Below are 25,058 nucleotides of genomic sequence, written 5' to 3'. Positions count from 1 at the left end.
ACATATTATAGGGTTAAATAAGGTTCAGGAAGGAAACATTTTAATAAAAAAAACTGAACATAGAAACAAGGGGACACAATCTGAGGTTAGTTAGAGGAAATATCAGAAGTAATGAGAAAATATTACTTTACTGAAAGAGTAGTCGATGCTTGGAACAACCTTCCAGTAGATGTGATAGGTAAGGGATTGTTAGGTTATTCTTATCTTTTTTTTTTAGATGTGTTTCCATAACATTTACTACTACAAACATCAAGCTAGCTGGCTGTAGACTATAGTGTAGTCCATGATGGGCCCATCATCATATACATCAACATATAGCCGTGTACTCAAAAAAAAATGATATAAAAGACACCTAATGGTGCATTTACACGAAGACATCTGACAGATTTCTGACGCCAAAGCCAGGATAGGATTTGAAGAGAAGAAATCCCAGGCTTTCCTTTATGACATGTTCTCTGTTTTTAGTCTGTTCCTGGCTTTGGCTTCAATAATCTTTTAGATTAATCTGTGTAAACTCATCATTAGTTATGTCTATTTCTGGGAAAGCTGTTTGATTGTGAACATCTAATTGCATGTAATATTATGATAATACACAATGATAGCAGCTGATAGATATTGAAAGTGAATATATTAAATTATAAAGAACGCTTTTTAATGGTAAATTCAAACATTAATGGGGTTTTTAGAGCATTATAGCTTGGACTGAAAGGACTTTAGCTGGAGCCACACAATTCATTTCTCTTCTGTAGACTTTACTCATTATTGTTTCGAAATGTAAAAATGTTAACAAAACTAATTCCTTTTTATTGGTTCAGGATTCAGGATTTATAAAGGCCGTGATACTGCTCAAAATTTTTATTTCCTATCCAGACAGTTTAGAGAGACTGTAAACTGATTGCTCATCTGATTTTATTTGCCTTATTCATTTAGAAAAAAATTGGAAAGAAGAATCAAAAAGTGGAAGCTTAATAATAATAATAGTAATAATAATAATAATACGTTATATGTGGACTTTCTAGAGACTCAAGAATCTGCTTGCCTATGACCATGTGGTTTATTATTTATTATATTAGACTGCTCTGACCTATAATATGCTTAAACATCTGATATTGATTCATGTAATGCTGCATTTACACAAAACGATTGTCGTGCGAATTCGCACGATAACGATCAAATTCGATCGATAATCGTACGTGTAAACGCAGCGAACGATAAAACGACAAGTAAGAAATTTCTAGTTCTCAAATCGTCATTGATTGCAAAAAATTTGCGGATCGTTCCGTGTGAACAGTCGTTCGCCGATTTAACCAATGTGTGAGATAGGCTTTAAGCGATTGCAAAACGATCTCAAAACGAATTTCCGTACGATATATCGTACCGTCTAAAAGCTGATCGTTATGAAAAAAAAAATCGTTACTCCGACATCGTTAATCGTACGATCAGGCGAATTATCGTTCCGTGTAAACGTAGCATTACTAGTATCAATATAAAATCCAGGTTGGATTAAACAATTAAAGTTAATGATCTCCTAAAGAGAGGTAAACGATCCTGTGATCTGTGTGTATGCTGTGCTCCCTAATCAAGTTATCATATCAGCCCATCTCTCTGTGGCCTAGTCATCTTCCTCAATGAGGAAAATTTGCAGACAAATTTCTAGCAGCAGGACATTAGAGCTTTCCTGCCAAGCTGATAAAGGATACCTGTAACCTCTCTCCAGCGTCCCATCTCTCTCATGCTGGGAGATCACTGCAGTCCTGCACCATGCTGCTTCCATACATTAGCGCAAGCCTGGGAACTGCAAGACAGCTCTTTCAATAGGGAGTCAATTATTTGTCTCAAGATAAATCATGAAATGGAAGAAGACAATGTAGCTATTTCCCATGGGGCTGATACTGTTTCTCCTGAATAAAAATAGATCCTGGCATTTATTATAATGCCATACATGACCACACTAAGACAAATGCCAACATTATCATGTGATTATTCTATGCTGGCGATTTTCTTATTTGCATACTTGAAGCTTACAGTGTGACATGCTATGCTTCCTGGTAATAATACCTTCCTGATACAATAACCATTCTACACCAGTCTACAACTATATAGCCATTTGGTCCAGCTTAGTTATGTTGTTCCTAATGGTACAAAGTATGGAAGACAGAAAAATCAAGTGTTCAGTCATCACTGGAAAAATGTGTCTCCCTATATTAGAATAATGAGAAGTCCCATGCTGAGCTTGATAACAATAAGGAATTGTACAAATTTTGTCAGGTTCAAAAGTTGTTCTTTACTAAACAGATAGCTTATTTCCCTGCTAATTTGGAGATTTTCACATTAACTATAACAGATTTTTTTTTTACCAATGCAAATTTACAATGACCTAAAATGAAGATTCCCATTTCTGTGCTAGGTCTGTGTCTGGGCCATACAAATCTTCCACAAATCTTCCACTATGCACAGCCATACAACAATCACAGCAATAAAGTCCGGATAAATAAAAGTTTCAGTTTTCTAAAAGTATACTGTGTCCACAACATTACTTTAAGATTTATACGGACATAAAACCAGGAAAAAATCAATTGGAAAAAAAATGAAGTGAGAGATTATTTTGTTGTCACCTAACAGTGTCTTTGGCACTAACTCCATCCTTTCATTCAGCAAACAAATGATTTGTATATGAGTTTGGCAGCAGATAGAAACAAAAGCTCAGGTAGGGTCCTCAGCGTGAGTGTGACCTTTCACACAAGTGGACGCACATGCCGTCTGCAGTGGATAAAGCACAATAGAGGCTGAAGCTGGTCAGTGCAGTGACCCTGCCAGCAACAGCTACCTGCTGCTTGCCACAATGAGATGGAGTTCCACAGTCTGCTTTCCGAGATAAAAAAGGACCAGTATAATAATGGGATCTCTACTGCTGCTCTCTTCATACAGCTGACTCAACCCCTTCAGAAGAAAAAGCTCTTGGATAATAAAGAAATAACAGACTAAGAATAAAGGCCTTTAGAAGACATCTTAACCTAGTGATGAAAAAAAATGTCAACATCTGTGGAGCTTTCTGCACAAACAAATGAAACCTCTAATGAATACATCCTCCCAACTGCATTGAATGAAGGGGTGCTTTCTATATAAGTGGAGGGTTTCTGATGAGTCTGCCCTCTTCTCTTTAAACACCCTTGAACCAAACACTAATGTCCACCCAGTGCTCTATTAAGGAATCAAGGGCAGGATGAATGGCTTATTAGGATATCTCACTATAAAAGTACAGAGAGCCTGCGGACTTGGCACACATATCGGCACACTGATGTCAAGAGAAACATGAAATACATTGTAACCAGACTTCCTAGTTACACCTCCCAGAGAGCCCTGGCAAGACTCAAATAGTTGTAATCCTCTTTACGCCAAAATTAACCTGTTTTTACAAAACACAGAAATATAACACAAATGTAACAATCGCTTTACTGAAATTGTTGATGGAGAGACTAAAGCTCCTTATGTGGGAGCACAGTGAGAACCAGATGTTCAGTAGAGGTGGTTTTATATCAAAAGCTCTGTTATAGCAAACTGTTGAAAAACATGTTATTTCCATTTAATCACAACATTTTTATTGAAATATATGCTTTAACCAGTAAAAGACTTTGTTTGATGCAACCAGAAATGTTATTCTATTTATAGACTTAGGCCTAATAAAGGGTTTACTGCGCATAGTAAGCAATGACAGCTTAGTTTTCAGCTCTGGTAAAAAGAAAGCTGACCTGTGATTGGTGGCTTTGGACACTGTTTGCCATCTTATAAAGCCTTTTCATAGATGTTATGAAAACTATAAACCTTTCTGAAACCTTTCTTAAATGTAAATGAGTGGTCTCCCTCCCCACAGATGTTTTGTGTCTCTCATTTTCACCTCTCAAAAAAGCTTCTTACTCGAGGTTAAGTGGTGATGAAGGTATTTTTAAGGTTTATCTACTAAATATCAGTATCTTTTATATGTGTATTCTTATGTACTGCACAGCTGAGGAGGATAATGGGTTACTGTTTTATGTGTACCATATGCTCTTGCTAACCTATAGGAGGTGCTCTCTACTCTCAGCCTATTATCTTTCTTCTTTCTCTTGCACAAACTCCTTTCCACCACTCACAGGGTAGATTACTTAGCCCCTGTAGGATGTAGTTACTTGGTGGGGGAGGTGTAGCTTCAGTCTTACCCAGATTCTCGTAGAAAAAGGACACAGGGAAAACATCCCTGCTGAAGCCAAGCCAGGGCCTGGCTTATGTCAGGACCCCTGTCCAGGACCAAAGTTCAGTTCAGTCTGGTCTAATCTAAAACACGAATGTGTACAGATGCAGATATAAAAAGTGTAGGGCAGTATCCTGAGACACAAGAGAAACTAGCCTGGATAGGGCAAAGCTACCAAGGAGGGTCTACATATCCTATCTTGCAGTGCAGGTTACTGGGACACCCTGGGAGCTTAGCTTCATCCAGATAACCATGACTGGGGCTTGTATCACCCTATTAGGACTGGTCACTCGACACTGTAGGGCATAAGGTGGTCAGACCAAAGTCTGACCAAGTATTCTCTAAAGTTCCACCAGAGTACATTGCTACATTGGGTTAGGACTCCCTTAACAAACTCCTCTACTCTACTCTGAACTATTCAAGCACCGCTACAACTACCTTTCTACCCTACTCTACTTCTTCAAGCACCTCCTCAAGCACAACCAAGCGAAGCACTAAAAGTTTATGCAAAGATTTATCTATTTTGCTTAAAGTGTATTGTACTAAAAAGAGACAATTATTTTGCTTTCAATGATGATTTTTATTTACAAATAAAGGGAGTGAGCATGGGTGCAAATTTTCACCTTCATTGGCGAATAGTGTGATGTCGTGTTTAAAGGGGTACTCCGGCCCGGCCATATTTTTCAGATATGGCCAGGGAGGGGATAGCTATGGATGCCGCAGGTCACTTACCTCCCCGGTTCCATCGCCGGGTCCCGGATTGCGGCGCCCCGTACCCCCGTCCCACGGCCGCTTCCTGGTCTGAGCTGCTGCACGAGACATGACGTCTCCAGGCAGCTCAGCCATTCGGCGGCCGTAGCGTAGTCCCGCCTGGCTGAGCTGCCTGGAGACATTACATCTCGTGCGGCAGCTCAGACCAGGAAGCTGTTGCGGGACGGGGTACGGGGCGCCGCGATCCGGGACCCGGCGCTGGAACCGGGAAGGTAAGTGACCTCCGGCATCCATAACCACCCCCTCCCCAGCCATATCTGAAAAATACAGCTGGGCCGGAGTACCCCTTTAAAGGAAAAATATGTCTTCTCCGACAATCGATTTTTCCATGCTTTTCAATGGATAGCCCATTTTATAGACGACCTGGTATTAATTTGGAAAGATGGTCAAACACAATTTCAGGAATTTACTAACTATCTGAATAATAATGTTCATGGTTTCTGTTTTACTTCCTGCTATGAGGGGGCAAGAAATCACATTTTTGGATGTTTGCCTGAAAGGTGATGGTTCTCATATAAAAGTGTCCCCATATAGGAAAGACTGTGACTGAATACTATCCTACTTGCGACATCATGCCATGCCGCCACGTTTAAAAAAAAAAATTGTAGTACTGACCAAATCTACATAAAAGAATCAGATAAACTTCAGGATAGGTTTAGAGAAAGGTTATTCCCACAAGATATAATAAACCCAGCTAAATGTAAAATATCTAAAGTACTACGACAAAATCTATTGAATATGTCAAACAAGAAAAAAGGCACAACTAGAAGGGAAAACAAAAACGTCACTTTTGGTAAAAGGTACAGCCGACAATTTAACTGAATTTGAAGTATAATAAATAAACATCTGCCTGTATTATGACAGGATGAAATATTATACAACATTAGGCCATGTACATACAATGTATGTTTAGCATAAATCACGGCCGCAATTTGCAACAATGGCCATGATTTATTCTAAACATACGCTATATTCGAATGAATGAAAAACTGTCCGGAGCGTATACACAAAGTCTACACTTCGGCAGGGATTCCATCCGGCCGCACCAAAAACTGACATGTCCAGCTGCACGCTCAATTGTTTGCAGCGGTGAAGTGGTATGCGGGCGCACACGGGTGCACCATATCCGAATTCACCAGAAATAAAGATCATCAATAACACCGGCCTTTCTGTGACCCGGCCGGGTCACAGAAGGGCCGGTGTTATATTCAGTGGGAACATGGTCCTACACAAAAAAGAATGAGAATTGTGTCCAAAAAAAGCTCTCACCTTGGACTCAGCTTTATCACCTTCACTTTATACCAGAGAGAAAAAGAGGAGTAGTACATGGTTGGAAGTAAAGGATCCTTTTAGTTGTGGTCATTGAAGATGTTTGACCTGTTCACACACAGCAATGGCAAAAGAAATAAAATGATGCATTAATGGAAACCCCTACAAGATAAAAAATTACATCACTTGCAATAGCACCTATATTACAGTATATATGTAGCCACATGTACTGCATGTTGTGTGCAGAATGTTGGATGTACTTAGAAGACACATATCTGATTCTGAGAATATAACAGTTAATGTGTCTTCTCTCTCCTGACATTTTCAAGAAAAACATGCTGGTGGCGATGTTACCTCTCTGACTGTGATGGGTATAGAAAAGGTTCACTTACCGAAACGAGGGTGTTGTTACAAAAGATTTAAATAGAGAATCACCATGGATATTTAGAATAGCCACCAGACAACCAGTGGGGTTAAATTCCTGACATGATTTAATTTTTACATATTGACTTAATTCATATTTATGCATATGCTGTGATGTATATATTTTGCAGTGAAATGATAGAATCAGGGATTTGATCAAATCGCTAAGGGTTTTGATCAAATCCCTGAAAATGATGAAATGACCACGCCAGTGCATCATTTCCCTAGGGAAATAATAAAATCACTGACCCCTTTCAAGGAAATGATGGAATGAACTCTATCATTTCCCCGTGACATAGAATTTGCTTGCCATATCGCCTCTCTGCTCCCCCCAGCCTGTCCGCTCTCCTCCCTGTCTGCCTCCACCGCCTCTCTGCTCCCCGTTAAGCTAATTTTCCCTGCTAAGTTCCTCCTTGCTCCCCCTGGCCTGTCCACTCGGCCCCCCGTCACCCCCACGACCGTATGCTTGACGGGAGCTGTGCTGCTCCGCTCCCCCGTCCGCCTTGCCCTGTGACATGCCTCCTGCTTCCCCGACCTGTCCACTCTGCTCCCCCGTCTTCCCCAACACCATATACCTGCCGGAGAGGTGTGCCGCTCTGCTCTCCCGTCCACCCCTGCCGCCATATGCCTGCTGGAGAGGTGTGCCGCTCTGCTCCCCTGTCCACTGCCGTGACCGCATGCCTGCTGGGAGTTACCGTCCGCCCCCACCGCCATATACCATTACTTTTTGTATATTTGTATTTTTCTACTTTGTGCTTTCTTAACCCTTGGTTTACCCCATGTATTTTAATATGTGGATCACATAATCAATCACATTGTGTGTTTTAAACTGTGGATCACATGACAAATTGTACCCCCTTATAAATTGTATAGAGGCCCCAATTAAAAGGCCTTGTGAACAAGATGTGTGGCACCTGTTCCCGCTTTTATGCTTGTTTTGCAATAAAGAAGTATTTACACTGCATCTCTGTGGAGTGCTGGACCTTTTTTCTGAATATAATAAGCACTTTATCCAATATTATCTTACATGGGTTATACTGTTTATGCCTCTTTTTTGTCCAGATGGGATTAGCAGTGCCGGCTCTGATCCTCGGTGCCATTTAGCATCATTTAATTGCAGCAGTGCATAATTTTTTGTAAAGATGCTGCAGTACTGCAATGAGGCTCCAACATGTGTGAACATAGCCCTAATTTCACTGCAGACTTTTGCACAATCAGTGAAGTTGCAGCAGCTGCTTCTGTCACTCCTTGCCCGCTCAGGTGTAGGTGAGGGGGGACGGTTAGAGATGTTCAACTGGAAAATTACTAAGGGGGGTGGGAGATCCGGCCAAGCCTCCTGTGACATCAGAGATGATGCATTGACATGGGAGAGAGAGAAGCTGGGGGTCAATACAAGTTTTGTAGTCCTTCCATTTTTCATTTCCTGTCAGTGGTGAAAAGCCAGAAAAGCCACTAAAGTGAGGACTATTGGTAATAACATTATATTAGAAAGTTATATATCTTGGAGTGATAGTTTCATTTAAATACAATTTTCTCATACTGGAGTACCCCTTTAACATTTTTCATTTGCAAAAAAATGGGGAAAAAACGGAAATAAATACTGTAGTGCTTGAAAAGAGTGACTTCCTTTTAAGAGAAACTTTAACCCCGGGTGCTGTCCCTTTAAGAGCAACATGGGTCCCTTTAAGAGCAACATGGGTCCCTTTAAGAGCGACTTGGGTCCCTTTAAGAGTGACATGGGCCCCTTTAAGAGCAACATGGGCCCCTTTAAGAGCTACATAAGTCCCGTTAAGAGCGATTTGGGCCCCTTTAAGAGCGACATGGGTCCCTTTAAGAGCAACATGGGTCCCGTCCCATCTCAACATGGGTTGAGAGCAACATGGGTCCCTTCGAGAGTGACCTGGGTCCCTTTAAGAGCGACATGGGTCCCTTTAGGAGAGACTTGGGTCCCTTTAAGAGCGACATGGGTCCCTTAAAGAGCGACATGGGTCACTTTAAGAGCGACATGGGTCCCTTTAAGAGCGGCATGGGTCCCTTTAAGAGCGACTTGGGTCCCTTTAAGAGCGACATGGGTCCCTTTAAGAGCGGCATGGGTCCCTTTAAGAGTGACTTGGGACCCTTTAAGAGTGACTTGGGTCCCTTTAAGAGCGACATGGGTCCCTTTAAGAGTGACATGGGTGCCATACCTTTTGGAGCGACTTGGGTCCCTTTAAGAGCAACATGCGTCCCGTCCATTTAAGAGCGACTTGGGTCTCTTTAAGAGTGACCTGGGTCTCTTTAAGAGCGACTTGGGTCCCGCCCCTTTAAGAGCGACCTGGGTCCCTTTAAGAGCGACATTGGTCCCTTTAAGAGCGACATGGGTCCCGTCCCTTTAAGAGGGACTTGGGTCCCATTAAGAGCGACCTGGGTCCCTTTAAGAGCGACCTGGGTCCCTTTAAGAACGACTTAGGTACTTATTATGGTAAAGTTCATTGCTCGGTTACCATGACAATCTTATTCATGTCAGTGAGACAAAATCATTAAGGACCTTCCATATATTACATCTTCTATTGGCCAATAGTGGACATGTGAATGTGTGGATGTTATGAGGCAGTGACGGACAAGACCTTAGAGTTCCTATTGGCTGCTATATTTCAGCTATTTGCATATGTGCTGTGATTGGCTATTAGCGTTTAGAGTGTGGCCATTATTTCCAATGGGCCATTATTTCTTAAAAACGACAAATCCGATCAAAACAAAAATAGCACACCTCACACCACCAAGGGCTTCAAAACGCAGATTGAACGGAGTCTGTGCGCAAAGCGGTTCGGGCTGTATTAACGCAGAAGAATGGCTGGAAGAAGAAGAAACGGAAGAAGAATACGGATTACAATATAGTGCTTTTTCAAGCACTATAATTAAACTATTCCTGGAAATTCCAGAAAGTCCATAAAAATAGTGTTGTTCGTTTTCTTTTTTCAAATGGAAAAACATGAACAGATTTTTGTGACGTTGTGTAGGAGAAAAAGAGCATTTTGGTGTCATGATCGCGCCTGGAAAGGCATCAGTGCCACCCTCTGCTGCGAAGATTAGACCTCTGCGCCAAAGACTGCGCTTTTGGCCATGATCCGTTCCTTGTGTTACTGTGTTTTCTGCTTATGTCATCTGTGTTCCGGTCCATGTTTTCTTAGTTCTCCCTGCACTTTCCTTGTTGTGGTCTGTTCACTGATTGTGTCTGCTGTGGTGTGATTGACAGGTCTCTTCTCCTCTGGTTTTCTGTTATTCTCTGGTGTGTTTCTTCTACTTAGCCTATCAGCTTGGAGTCCGGGACTTCTGATCCCTTATACCTTTGCCTCTCCCTTCACTTAGGGCTCTTGATAGCGTTGTTCAGCTTGTCTGTCAGCTAGATCCTGCCTTTGCTCAGTTTGTCTGTATTCCTAGTTCCTGATCCCTTTGCTTGTTTCTTGCCTTTGTCTTTTGGTTCAGTGTTCCTTGCCTTGTCCTCTAGTTACCTGGTTATTGTCTCTGGTTTCTGTTTCACTGTGTACCTTGTTTACTGTCTATTATTGCGTTTAGTTCCTTGTACCTTTCCTTGTATCTCTGTTCCGTGTTTATTAGTGTTTCTGACCTGGATTTCGTGACCTCGATTTTGCTTGTGGATTCTGACTCTGTACCTCTGCTGCCCGTTTGTTGCCAACTTTGCCCGCCAACTATTCTTTATTGTGTTAGTTTGTCTCGTTTTGTTTAGTGTTTGCACTTACTGCAGCGTAGGGAACGCCGCCCAGTTGCGGACGGTCATTTAGGGCCTGCACTGCAAGCAGGTAGGGACAGTGTGGGGGGTCTTAGCCATAGGGCTCACTTGTCCTGTGTCTCTGTGTTCCCAGGGGCCCTGACATTTGGATTCTAAAATACCAAATCCTGGAAGTTAGTCGCTGCCATAGGTGTCTAGCAGTGGCTTATGCCCACTTTCCCAGTAAAAAAATGCATGATCAGCATGGTGTGCATGTTTATGATAATTTCAACCAGGTTCGCCACAACTAAACAACAATTGTAGTTAGCACCCGTTGGCAGACCATTAAACCACTGCAGCCCTGACTTCAATAGTTTACAATGCTGGGGAGAAGAAATCTGCAGATCTGTCACATGAAATCCAGAGGGAAACATGCCGTAGCAGGATCGCTGATGTGGGAGCAGATCAGCACTGTCTCTGACCAGAAGCCCACTAAGGGAACAGTAGAACGGGGCCCTTGAGCAGGGTTATCCAACCTGGAGTAGAAGAAAGCTGTAAAAACTTGATTGGTGGTAGTGACTTGACTTGAAAGGCGCAGGGGTGGGGGAGGGCTTGAAAAAGAAACATGTCTCTTTGTTTAATTAGAGGGACAATATGCTTTGGACTGGCCAACCAGAGTACCTGAGGATTATCCAGTTGACCTGAGCTATGACACAATAATATACTCCATCATGATGTTCCAAAGGTCTATCAGATATAACCTCATTTGGAGAAGGCTTTAGATATCACCATCAGATATCCTATTAAAAGGGTTGTCCAGCGAAAATCTTTTTTCTTTCAGATGAACTGGTGTCAGTAAGTTATATAGATTTGTTATTTACTTCTATTAAAAAATCTCAAGTCTTCCCATACTTTTTAGCTACTATATGTCATGCTGGAAATGTTGTTTTATTTTCAGTCTGACACAGTGCTCTCTGCTGACATCTGTGGCCGAGACAGGAACTGTCCAGAGCAGAAGAGTTGTTCTATGGGCATTCATATAAAACCGAGACAGAGTTCCTGTCTCGGCCACAGATGTCAGCAGAGAGCACAGTGTCAGACTGAAAATAAAACACCACTTGCATAACATACAGTAGCTAATAAGAATGGGAAGACCTGAGATTTTTTAATAGAAGTACATTACAATTCTATATAATCTTCTGATATCAGTTAATTTGAAAGGAAAAGATTTTAGCTAGATAACCCCTTCAAACTCTGGGTGTGGAATGGACAAAAAAAGAAGGGTGGGCCCTTAGAATAATTTTATCTGAGGGGCCCAAGGAACTTCAGACCTTTACAGCATCAATATACTCATTTCTACATAGTGTCAGTATAGACATTTTACTTCTTTAGTTTTTAAATAGCACATGCTGAGAAAGTTGGTAAGCACAAACCTGTCTTAACTCTTTCTGTCCTTGTGGTGACATATTTATCACTAGCACAGCATTTAGGAACTAGGTTCCATGCAGGGAAGTCTGCAGGGAATCTTCCTTTTTAAGAGGAAATTGTTTTCTTTCATGAAAACACAAAGAGTAGCTTGTGTCAGTGCCAAATAAAGGAAAGTTGTGGATTGTTACTGAATGACACTCTAGCCTGGAGGGATTCAAAGCCTATCCCTACATACATCCCCAGGTGTGCAATGCTCTCCAAATTGCTTTCTGCTCTTTTGACTTTTATAGCTTATGTCAAGGGACAGCTTCAACCATCTTTGTTTCTTCATTATTTCATAGATATAGTTATTTTTGCATGAATGAGATTTTCTTTTTTTAGTGACTAGTCCTTGTAGGTGCATAATTTTTCAGTTTGTAATGAATTTATTGTAAGAATACAATAAATTGGGAATCACCTGTGTATACATATCAAACATAGGGCATAATCAATGGGAGAACTTGAAGCTTGTTCAACCTGTCTTAGATCAATTCACATCTTGTTTTCAGGCTATGTGGTCAGAAAACCAACAAAAGGGTACTCCAACTAGAGATGAGTGAACTGAACTTCACAAACCGTTATTCAAGTTCCCAAGATGGTGAATGCACATTGTAATACATTTTCATACACATAGAAAACAAAAAAGAGCCTATGTTTACCTGTCCACGCTTTATCTGTGTCCTCCTATGGGTCTCCGTTGTCCCCTGCTTATCACAGCTGCCCCCACTTTCTGACTGTGGTGAGAGTGTTCAGCCAATGGGCCTGTTCAGTAAGAACATCGGAATTCCGTGGCGGAGTTCTCCGCCGCGGAATCCTGCCATACTCAGTGTGCTGCTTTGAGTGAAGGAGAGGGCACTTGCGCGTCCGCTGCTGCCGCTTTCCTCTCAAAGACATGACATGTCATTTCTTTGAGCGGAGAACGGTGGCAGCAGACATTCTTGCTCAGTGTGAATGGGGCCAATCACTGGCTGCAGCGCTATCACGCCTCAGTCAGTCAGTGATTGTCAATCTTGTCTCACTCCAACTGCCTTCTCTACTATAACAGAAGTATTATATGCCAGTCTTAATCAATGTGAGAAATGTGAGCCATTATCAGCAGATCTCATCATATTTGGTCACATAAGATCCTGCCAAATTGGTCCTTCTTATGAGCAAAGAGATTGAGATGGGTTGGAATTTCTGTGTTGAAACTCTAATGTCCCTCTAAACCCAGGATGAACAGCACCTGTAATGCCTGAAAACTGATTTTCTCTGAGGTTTTCATAAATCTGAACTCGGAGTGACAGCATGCACAGCCAATGACTGGCCGCAGCGCTGTCCGGTCTCAGTGATTCGCTGAGTTGGCTGGAGGTGGGTGTGATTAGCAGGGGATACTGGAGGCCCATAGGAGGACATCAGGGGAGCGCGGACAGGTAAGTGACAGCCCGCTCAGCCAATCACTGAGTTAAATGGGACAGTGTGGTGGCCAGTGATTGACATCCCCCTCTGCAATCACTGGCCATAGTGCTGTCCCAGTCAGTGATTGGCTGAGCAATCTGTCACTCCCAAGATGGCCTGAGACAGGCTCTATTTCCCTTGGGGGCCTGTAGCAGCAGCTATACATTCATAACAAAAACGGCAGGAGAATCTAGATTAATTATAGGTAAGCCACCATGAAAATGGTATTTCTAGGCTCTACACAACCATCCAGTAAGTCTGATAATTCAGCTCAAGACTAGAGTGACAGCCTGCTCAGCCATCACTGACTGAGATGGGACAGTTCCCCGGCCAGTTATTGGCTTAGTGGGCTGTCATTCATATTTGGGAGTGACAGCCCACTCAACCAATCACTGAACACAGTGATGTCTCAATCAGTGATTGGTTGAGCAGTCACTCCCAAGACGAGAGTAACAGCCCACTCAACTAATCACTGACTGAATGACAAGGGACAGTGCCACGGCCAGTGATTGACTAAGCAGGCTGTCAATCTCATCTCTGTCGGAGAGCGAACTTGCTGAACTGTACTAAAGCGGTTGAACACCTGCAATCATTTAGCTGTTTTAGTGCAGTTCATTTAAGGTTTGGTTTGGACAAAACTGAACTTAACTTCAAAATTTTGCAAACCTGCAGAACTGAACCTTTAAAAGTCTGCTCATGTCTAATTCCAACATATACTTGTGGCCCACCCAATGAATTTACCATATGTTCTATTACATTACAAAGCATAGTCAAACAATATATAAATTGGGATATCCTGACCCCTATAATTTTTCTTTAATTTTTACTCTTCTGAAGCTATGTGAGGGCTAATTTCTTGTGCTTATATCTATAGTTTTTATTAGTATTAACTTGGCAAAGAAAAGACTTTTGATTTTCATTAATAGAAGTAAATTACAAATCCCTGGCTGTTTCTGGCACTAGCTAATTTAAAAGGGAAACATTTTTGGTGAACAAACCCTTAAAATTTTCTTTCCAGGATGTAATGTAAATGTAAGAATTAGAGATGAAAGCTGCTTCGCTCTAGTCACCTGGAAAAGCTGGATCCAGTCCTGGGAAACTGGGAGATCCAGCTTTTTCAGGCACCTGGAGTGCAGTGGCACAGAGTTCAAAGGCAACCTGCTGATAAGCCGACTGTTGAGCTAACAAAAGGATTTGCTTAGTTAATTCTGTAAATTCGCTTGTCTTTAGTAAAATTATACTCTGCCAACATTACATTTTTATACTTCTACACATGGCAATACCAAATATGTTTTTCTTTTTTATTTACATTTTTTATTTGGGCAATCACATGATTGCTCATACTGATTACATTGATCAGAGCAATCTGTACCCTGCTAGCACAGTCTTATAAAAAAAGGTTGTAGAAACAAATTGTAGTACAGGCCCTGGGATGCTATGATAACCAATTGGCCAATCCAAGTGAATCACCAACTATATAAATTTACACTTTTTAAATACCAGCTTTGACAGGAACATTAAAACAGTTAATAGCCGTCAGCGCAGCTTACTTTATGCTGGTGATTTGTAGCTGCTTTCTACTTAATACACTCTTAACAGCTACAAGATGTACTGGTATATTTAAAGTGGCTTTAAAACTAAGTTTTTCTTAGGAAATGCTAGTTTATTCAATAGTACTTAGTGTATATTTGACAAAATGCTATGTGTTTTATAGCTGTTCATTTTCACACTACTCTTCCTAAAACTTTATGTTTCAGGCTCTCTGAACCATGTATGAATAGAAAATCTCTGAAGCAGTTGAGTGCTTATCTGTTAAGGGTAAAAGAGTGGAAAATCATTGTCTTGTTGAAGCCCTGGTAATTAGGCCTAGTGGCGGCTTTTCCAAGTCTTAAGTGTGGTTCATTGTTGACTAATCAAGCATAGGCCCGAGATGGCCCTAATTTACAGGGCTGGCCTTGGCTTTCTTTTATAAAAATAATCATTAGTATTTACCTTTGCTTTAACAATGGAACACACTAGTGACATGACTTAGGAGCCAATACTGCAATGACCTGCTCCTTTCAACCATAACCTGACAAAACTGCATTTGCATATTTCTATTACTATAACATACATATAATCAATGTTTTTCTTCTTCCGTGTCTTCCAGCTATTTTTCTGCGATTAATACAGCCCGAACTGCTTTGCGCACAGACTCTTTTCAAACTGCGTTTCAAAGCCCATCGGCGGTGTGAGGTGTGCTATCTTTTTTTTCGTTTCGTTTCGTTTAAGAAATTTACGTTTAAAGACCCTGAATTTCCCATAGAAAATAATGGCCCATTGGAAATAAAGGCCACACTCTAACCGCTAAAAGCCAATCACAGCACATATGCAAATAGCTGAAATATAGCAGCCAATAGGAACTCTAAGGTCTTGTCAGGCAATGTATCACAACATTCACAGTCACATGTCCACTATTGGCCAATAGAAGATGTAGAAGATGGAAGGTCCTTAACGATTTTGTCTAATTGACATGAGTAAGATTGTCATGGTGACCGAGCAATGATCTTTACCATTATAAGTAGCAGAGATGCTGTTAAAAGGGACCCAGTTCGCTCTTAAAGGGACCCAAGTCGCTCTTAAAGGGACCCAAGTCGCTCTTAAAGGGACGGGAGCCATGTCGCTCTTAAAGGGACCTATGTCGCTCTTAAAGGGACCCATGTCTAAAGAGCGACCTGGGTCCCTTAAAGAGCGAAATGGGTCACTTTAAGAGTGACTTGGGTCACTTTAGGAGCGACTTGGGTCCCTTTAAGAGTGACTTGGGTCTCTTTAATAGCGACTTTGGTCCCTTTGGAGCGACCTAGATCCCTTTAAGAGCAAAATGGGTCCCTTTAAGAGCGACCTGGGTCCCTTTAAGAGCAACCTGGGTCCTTTTAAGAGCGAAATGGGTCCCTTTAAGAGCGCCCTGGGTCCCTTTAAAAGCTAAATGGGTCCCTTTAAGAGCTACCTAGGTCGCTTTAAGAGTGAAATGGGTCCCTTTAAGAGCGACCTAGGTCCCTTTAAGAGCGAAATATGTCCCTTTAAGAGCAAAATGGGTCCCTTTAAGAGCGACCTGGGTCCCTTTAAGAGCTAAATGGGTCCCTTTAAGAGCGAAACGGGTCCCTTTAAGAGCAACCTGGGTCCCTTTAAGAGCAACCTGGGTCCCTTTAAGAGCGAAATGGGTCCCTTAAAGAGCGACTTGGGTCCCTTTAAGAGCGACCTGGGTCCCTTTAAGAGCGACCTGGGTCCCTTTAAGAGCGACCTGGGTCCCTTTAAGAGCGACCTGGGTCCCTTTAAGAGCGACCTGGGTCCCTCTAAGAGCTACCTGGGTCCCTTAAAGAACTAAATATGTCCCTTTAAGAGCAAAATGGGTCCCTTTAAGAGCTAAATGGGTCTCTTTAAGAGCGACCTGGGTCCTTTTAAGAGCGACCTGGGTCCTTTTAAGAGAGACCCGGGTCCCTTTAAGAGCAAAATATGTCCCGTTAAGAGCGACCTGGGTCCCTTTAAGAGCGACCTGGGTCCCTTTAAGAGCAAAAATGGTCGCTTTAAGAGCGACCTAGGTCCCTTTAAGAGCGGAATATGTCCCTTTAAGAGCAAAATGGGTCCCTTTAAGAGCGACCTGGGTCCCTTTAAGAGCGAAATGGGTCCCTTTAAGAGCGAAACGGGTCCCTTTAAGAGCAACCTGGGTCCCTTTAAGATCAACCTGGGTCCCTTTAAGAGAAAAATGGGTCCCTTAAAGAGCGACTTGGGTCCCTTTAAGAGCGACCTGGGTCCCTTTAAGAGCGACCTGGGTCCCTTTAAGAGCGACCTGGGTCCCTCTAAGAGCTACCTGGGTCCCTTAAAGAGCTAAATATGTCCCTTTAAGAGCAAAATGGGTCCCTTTAAGAGCAAAATGGGTCCCTTTAAGAGCGACCTGGGTCCCTTTAAGAGCGACCTGGGTCCTTTTAAGAGAGACCCGGGTCCCTTTAAGAGCAAAATATATCCCTTCAAGAGCGACCTGGGTCCCTTTAAGAGCGACCTGGGTCCCTTTAAGAGCGAAATTGGTCGCTTTAAGAGCGACCTGGGTCCCTTTAAGAGCGAAATATGTCCCTTTAAGAGCGAAATTGGTCGCTTTAAGAGCGACCTGGGTTCCTTTAAGAGCGAAATGGGTCCCTTTAAGAGTGAAATTGGTCCCTTTAAGAGCGATATGGGTTCCTTTAAGAGTGAAATTGGTCACTTTAAGAGTGAAATTGGTCCCTTTAAGAGCAACCTGGGTCCCTTTAAGAGCGACCTGGGTCCCTTTTAAAGCGAAATGGGTCCCTTAAAGAGCGACTTGGGTCCCTTTAAGAGCGACCTGGGTCCCTTTAAGAGCGACCTGGGTCCCTTTAAGAGCGACCTGGGTCCCTCTAAGAGCTACCTGGGTCCCTTAAAGAGCTAAATATGTCCCTTTAAGAGCAAAATGGGTCCCTTTAAGAGCAAAATGGGTCCCTTTAAGAGCGACCTGGGTCCCTTTAAGAGCGACCTGGGTCCTTTTAAGAGAGACCCGGGTCCCTTTAAGAGCAAAATATATCCCTTTAAGAGCGACCTGGGTCCCTTTAAGAGCGACCTGGGTCCCTTTAAGAGCGACCTGGGTCCCTTTAAGAGCGAAATTTGTCCCTTTAAGAGCAAAATGGGTCCTTTTAAGAGCGACCTGGGTTCCTTTAAGAGCGATATGGGTTCCTTTAAGAGTGAAATTGGTCCCTTTAAGAGTGAAATTGGTCCCTTTAAGAGCAACCTGGGTCTCTTTAAGAGCGACCTGGGTCCCTTTAAGAGTGACCTGGGTCCCTTTAAGAACAACCTGGGTCCCTTTAAGAGCAAAATGGGTCCCTTTAAGAGCGACCTGGGTCCCTTTAAGAGCGACCTGGGTCCTTTTAAGAGAGACCCGGGTCCCTTTAAGAGCAAAATATATCCCTTTAAGAGCGACCTGGGTCCCTTTAAGAGCGACCTGGGTCCCTTTAAGAGCGAAATTGGTTGCTTTAACCCCTTAAGGACAGAGCCTGAAATGGCCTTAAGGACCGGAGCAAATTTTATGAATTTGACCAGTGTCACTTTATTCATTAATAACTTCGGGATGCTTTTACCTATCCGGCTGATTCTGAGATTGTTTTCTCGTGACATATTGTACTTCACATTTCTTGTAAATTGGAGTCGATACTTATAACGAATCTTTATGAAAAAACCCAATATAGCGTGAAAAATTGTGAAAAAATGCATTTTTCCAACTTTAAAACTTTTCTGCTTATACAGAAAATGGTTATACCACATAAATTATATATTAAATAGCATTAGCAACATGTCTACTTTATGTTGACGGCATTTATTAAACTATATTTCATTTTTTTTAGACAATAGGAAGCTTAAAACATTAGCAGCAAATTTCCAAATTTTCAGTAAAATTTCAAAATCAGATATTTTTAGGGAACTGTTCAGGTTTAAAGTGTATTTGAGGGGACTGTGTGTTAGAAAGCCTCACGAAGCACCCCATTTCAGAAACTGCACCCCCTAAACTCTGCAAAAGCACATCCAGAAAGTTTTTTAACCCTTTAGGGGAGTCACAGAAATAAAAGCTAAGTGTGTAAGAAATTTGAAAATTTTAATTTTCTGTGCAGAGATTTTATTGTAATCCAATATTTTTCATAATTATAAACCTATTACCAGAGAAATGCACCCCAATATTGATTGCCCCATTTCTGCAGTTTATAGAAATACCCCATATGTGGCCCTATTGCGCTATTTGACGCAACCACAAGCCTCAGATATAAGGGAGCGCCTAGTGAATTTCAATGGCTCCGTTATTTTTGGTCATTTTTGACTGTACCACTTCAGGTTGGCAGAGGCTCTGGGGTGCCAAAACCTAAAAAACACCCCTAAAGGGACACCATTTAGAAAACTACACCCCTCAAGGAATGTAACAAGGGGTGCGGTGAGCATCTGGACCCCACAGGTGCTTCACAGATTTTCCAAACAATATGGCTTGAAAAAAGACTAAAGTATTTTTTACACTAAAATGTTGTTCTAGCCTTCAATTTTTCATTTTCACAAAGGGATAAAAGGAAAAAAAAAAACACAAAACATGTAGCGCAGTTTCTCCCGAGTACGGAAATACCCCATATGTGGACATAAAGTGCCAAGCGGGCGCAGGACGAGCCTCCAAAGGGAAGGAGCGCCAATTGGCTTTTGGAAGCTGGATTTCACTGGAATGGATTTCAAGGGCCATGTCGCATTTACAGAGCCCTCGTGCTGCCAAGACACTGGAAACCCCCCACAAGTGACCCCATTCTGGAAACTACACCCCTCAAGGAATCTAACAAGGGGTGCAGTGAGCATATGGACCCCACTGGTGACGGGCACAAATGTGGAAAAATGTGACGTGAAAGTGAAAATTTTCATTTTTTCACTTTCATGGCACAAATGTGCCCGTCATCCAGGGGTCCATATCCTCACTGCACCCCTTGTTAGATTCCTTGAGGGGTGTAGTTTCCAGAATGGGGTCACTTGTGGGGGGTTTCCAGTGTTTTGGCAGCAGGAGGGCTCTGTAAATGCGACATGGCGTTCATCATCCATTCTAGCCAAATCGAACCTCTAAAATCCAAATGGCGCTCCTTCCCTTCGGAGGCTTGCCCTGCACCCACATGGCGCTTTATGTCCACATGTGGGGTATTTACGGACTCGGGGGAAATTGCTCTACACATTTTGTGTGTTTTTTTCTCTTTTAACCCCTTGTGAAAATGATAAATTCAAGGCTACACCAACATTATAGTGTAAAAAATTTAATATTTCATTTTCACGCCACATTGTTCCACATTTGTGCCCGTCACCAGTGGGGTCCATATGCTGACTACACCCCTTGTTACATTCCTTGAGGGGTGTAGTTTCCATAATAGGGTCACTTGTGGGGGGTTTAACTGTCTTGGCAACACAGGGGCCTTTTGAATGCAACATGGCCCCTCGAAATCCATTCCATCCAAATCCAGCCTTCAAAAACCAAATGGCGCACCTTCCCTTTGGAGGCTTACCCTGCACCCGCATGGCGCTTTATGTCCACATGTGAGGTATTTCCGTACTCAGGGGAAATTGCTCTACACATTGTGTTTTTTTTTATCTTTTAACCCCTTGTGAAAATGAAAAAATCAAGACAAGATCAATGATTTAGAGTAAAAATTTTAAAAAAATTACACTAAATGTTGGTCTAGCCTTGATTTTTTTCCATTTCCACAAGGGGTTAAAAAAGAAAATGAACACAAAACGTGTAGGGTAGTTTCCCCTGAGTACGAAAATACCCCACATGTGGACATAATTTGCCATATGGGCACAGGGCAAGTCACCAAAAGGACAGAGCGCCATTTAGAGGCTGGAATGGGGGATGGAGGCCATGTCGCAATTACAAAGCTCCTGTGCTGCCAGAACAGTAGAAACCCCCAACAAGTGACCCCATTCTGGAAACTACACCCCATAAGGAATCTAACAAGGGGTGCAGTGAGCATATGGACCCCACTAGTGATGGGCACATGTGTAGGACATGTGCCGTGAAAATAAAAAATACCATTTTTTTCATTTTCACGTCCCAAATGTGGCCGTCACCAGGGGGCCATATACCCGCTGCCCCACTTGTTAGATTCCTTATGTGGTGTAGTTTCCAGAATGGGGTCACTTGTGGGGGGTTTCTACTGTCCTGGCCGCACAGAGGCTTTGTAATTGCATCATGGTATCCTCTAATGGGAATGGCGGCCATACCTACTTAGCTGGGGAAAAGGGACAATTCTAATTTATTTGGGGGTATTAGGCCAATTATTAGTTTATAAGGTTGGAAATGACAGGTGTCCATCAAATTCAACCTGTGTTGATCCAGAGGAAGGCAAAAACCCCTCGTGAGGCAGACGACAGTAGCCTCATCACAGGGGAAAAATTCCTTCCCGACTCCATAATGGCGATCAGAATAATCCCTAGATGAATGTGACCCCTGAAATAGGAATAAGGGACAGAATTTAGAAAATGTAGATCTCCAATGACGTGTGGTGCGCCTTGAAGCGATCCAGTATGCAGAGGCCGGGGGGATCAGGACAGGTGTCACACTGGAAAATGTTGTCCTTCCTGATCCCCCTGTTACTCCACACTCTGCACTTCTTCTGGGGTCTCCCTTTCTCCAGTGTGGGGGACGTCACCTGGAAAATGTTGTCCTGGTGCGATACGGGGTCCTTCATATCCAGAAGCGCTGGGTCCGCTCCATGGCTGCTAAATATTAGGGCTCTATTACTACTTCTGATATGTTCGGATCGTGCCGCAAGCTACAGTAGCTCGGGCAGCGAGGGACCGGAAGAGGGGGTGCTGGTATAAAGGTTATCCCCGTACAGGTGGTGACCTTTATCCAGCAGTGGGATGATCAGTTCCCGGACGATCTTCCCACTTGTTCCGAGGATGGGGGGGGGGCATCTGGGGCTGGATTCGAGTGTCCCTTCCTTCATACACTCTAAGGGTACGTGCACACTGCGGAATGGCGAAGGATAACCCTTTGTGCATTCCGCAGTTGGCACCCGCCGGCGGACTGATGCAGGCGCACGTCTCCGTCCGTGTCGTAGACTCCATTCTATGCACGGGCGGATTCCGCTCTGCGTCCAACGTGTTGATGGAATGACGGATAATGGAATCCGCCTGTGCATAGGATAGAGTCTATGACACAGGCGGAGACGCGCCCCTGCATCAGTCCGCCGGCGGGTGCCAGCTGCGGAATGCACAAAGGGTTATCCTTCGCCATTCCGCAGTGTGCACGTACCCTAAATCTGTAAGTGTACCCTGAGGTACTCTCACAGAGTTTGTAGAATTTCACGCCATACCGTCATCTCTTATTGGGACGGTACTGGCGGAAAAGACGTGTCTGGGGGGCAGCGTACGCTACGCTACTCCCAGACACGTCACTGGATGATGAGGAGGATGAGGATGAATGGAGGAAAGAAGGATCCCCCAAATTCATCCTCACTGGCTGTTTCGGTGTCGGAGGCAATAATAATGTATGCGTCCGACACCGATAACACCCTGGGGGCCATCTTTATATGGGGATTGGTATATGGGGTATGTAGTGGTGTAGTGTAAAACTTTATTCAATGTAGTGTGGTGTAATGTAGTGTTTTTTTACGTGTTTTTTACAGTAAGTATACAAAAAAAACCTACGCCAAAAATGGTGTTGCTGATGAATGCCGCACTTATGTTCGGCACTTATCAGCAGACCGTGGCAGTAGGATATAAAAAAAAAACACCCTACGCCAAAAAGGAGGAGTTGCTGATTAGCAGCGCACTTTCGTGCGATGCTGATCAACACTCAGCGGCGATAGGGTGCGGAAAATAGAAAAAAAAAAAATTGGGAAAAAAATTTTTTTTTTTACTACATTCTGAACATCCCTGTAGTGGCTGATACGTGTATTACACTTATCAGCCGCTAGGGGGCAGCAGAGCGCAAGATCCGAAAATAGACGACGCTGGAGCCGGAAAAATACGAAAATAGACGACGCTGGAGCCGGAAAGAGACGATCGGGACTCACGGAAGAAGCCGAAGTCCCGACAAGAGGAAGTGGACGCCGGGAACCCGGAAGACGCCGATCAGGACCCCGGGACAGGTGAGTAATGTACAAATACCTGCTCCGGACCCCTCAGCTACCTAGCTGAGGGGTCCGGAGCAGGTATTTATTACTTGTGGGGACTTTGATCGCCGTGAACGGCCGGCCGGCTGGCCGGCCGTTCACGGCGATCGGGACGGTGGTACCGTGACCACCATTACTTTTTACAGTAATGGCGGTCGGTGCCGTCCTCGGACAGCACCGACCGCCATTTTTTTCCGGGTCATCGGGCCACCGATGGCCCGGAAAGGTTCCGATCGCCGCTATGGGCTTATCAGCCAATAGCGGCGATCGTCGGCATGGGGGGGGTTAACAACCCTCCATGCCGACAGGGAGAGATGGCCTGCTATGTATTATAGCAGGCTATCTCCCCCGATCGGGACCCGGCCGGCCGCGGCGCCCGTTTAAAGGGATGACGTACCGGCACGTCATGGGTCCTTAAGTGACAGTGATCCATGACGTGCCGGTACGTCATGGGTCCTTAAGAGGTTAAGAGCGACCTGGGTCCCTTTAAGAGCGAAATATGTCCCTTTAAGAGCAAAATGGATCCTTTTAAGAGCGACCTGGGTTCCTTTAAGAGCGATATGGGTTCCTTTAAGAGTGAAATTGGTCCCTTTAAGAGTGAAATTGGTCCCTTTAAGAGCAACCTGGGTCCCTTTAACCCCTTAAGGACCGGGCCTGAAATGGCCTTAAGGACCGGCGCAAATTTTATGAATTTGACCAGTGTCACTTTATTCATTAATAACTTCGGGATGCTTTTACCTATCCGGCTGATTCTGAGATTGTTTTCTCGTGACATATTGTACTTCACATTTCTTGTAAATTGGAGTCGATACTTATAACGAATCTTTATGAAAAAACCCAAAATAGCGTGAAAAATTGTGAAAAAATGCATTTTTCCAACTTTAAAACTTTTCTGCTTATACAGAAAGTGGTTATACCACATAAATTATATATTAAATAGCATTAGCAACATGTCTACTTTATGTTGGCGGCATTTATTAAACTATATTTCATTTTTTTTAGACAATAGAAAGCTTAAAACATTAGCAGCAAATTTCCAAATTTTCTGTAAAATTTCAAAATCAGATATTTTTAGGGAACTGTTCAGGTTAAGGCTGGGTTCACACTATGGGAGGCATTTATTAAGTTCGGCGTTTTTTACGCCGGACTTAAAAATGCCCCCGCAGCTCCGGCGGTACGGGGATTTATGTAGAGGCGGACTGCCTGTACATAAATCCTGTGCGCGCCGGTGCGCACCGCCGAAAACCTACGCCAGCTGAGGACTGGAGTAGGTTTTCGGCGTACATTTGGGCGGAACGGATGATAAATCGCGCGGACTCTGAGTCCGCGCCCTCCGTTCCGCCCACTTCCCGCCTACTTTCCGCCCCCTTTCCGCCCCCTGGCGTACTCGGCGGAAAGTGCCGATTTGCGATTATTTTATTCGCAAATCTGCCATTTGCGTATAAAATAATACGCAAATCGGCACTTTCCGCCAAAAATCATCCGTCCGCCGGATGATACATGTGGCCCTATGTATATTTCAGTCAGTATTGTGGTCCTCATATTGCAACCAAAACCAGGAGTGGATTGAAAACACAGAAAGGCTCTGTTCACACAATGTTGAAATTGAGTGGATGGCCGTCATATAACAGTAAATAACGGCCATTATTTCAATATAACAGCCGTTGTTTTAAAATAACAGCAAATATTTGCCATTAAATGGTGGCCATCCACTCAATTTCAACATTGTGTGAACAGATCCTTTCTGTGTTTTTAATCCACTCCTGGTTTTGGTTGTAATATGAGGACCACAATACTGACTGAAATATACGTAGTGTGAACCCAGCCTTAAAGTGTATTTGAGGGGACTGTGTGTTAGAAAGCCCCACGAAGCACCCCATTTCAGAAACTGCACCCCCTAAACTCTGCAAAAGCACATCCAGAAAGTTTTTTAACCCTTTAGGGGAGTCACAGAAATAAAAGCTAAGTGTGTAAGAAATTTGAAAATTTTAATTTTCTGTGCAGAGATTTTATTGTAATCCAATATTTTTCATAATTATAAACCTATTACCAGAGAAATGCACCCCAATATTGATTGCCCCGTTTC

Source organism: Dendropsophus ebraccatus, chromosome 6, assembly GCF_027789765.1.
Source record: "Dendropsophus ebraccatus isolate aDenEbr1 chromosome 6, aDenEbr1.pat, whole genome shotgun sequence".
Lineage (NCBI taxonomy): Eukaryota > Metazoa > Chordata > Amphibia > Anura > Hylidae > Dendropsophus > Dendropsophus ebraccatus.
This window is presented reverse-complemented; position numbering follows the sequence as displayed.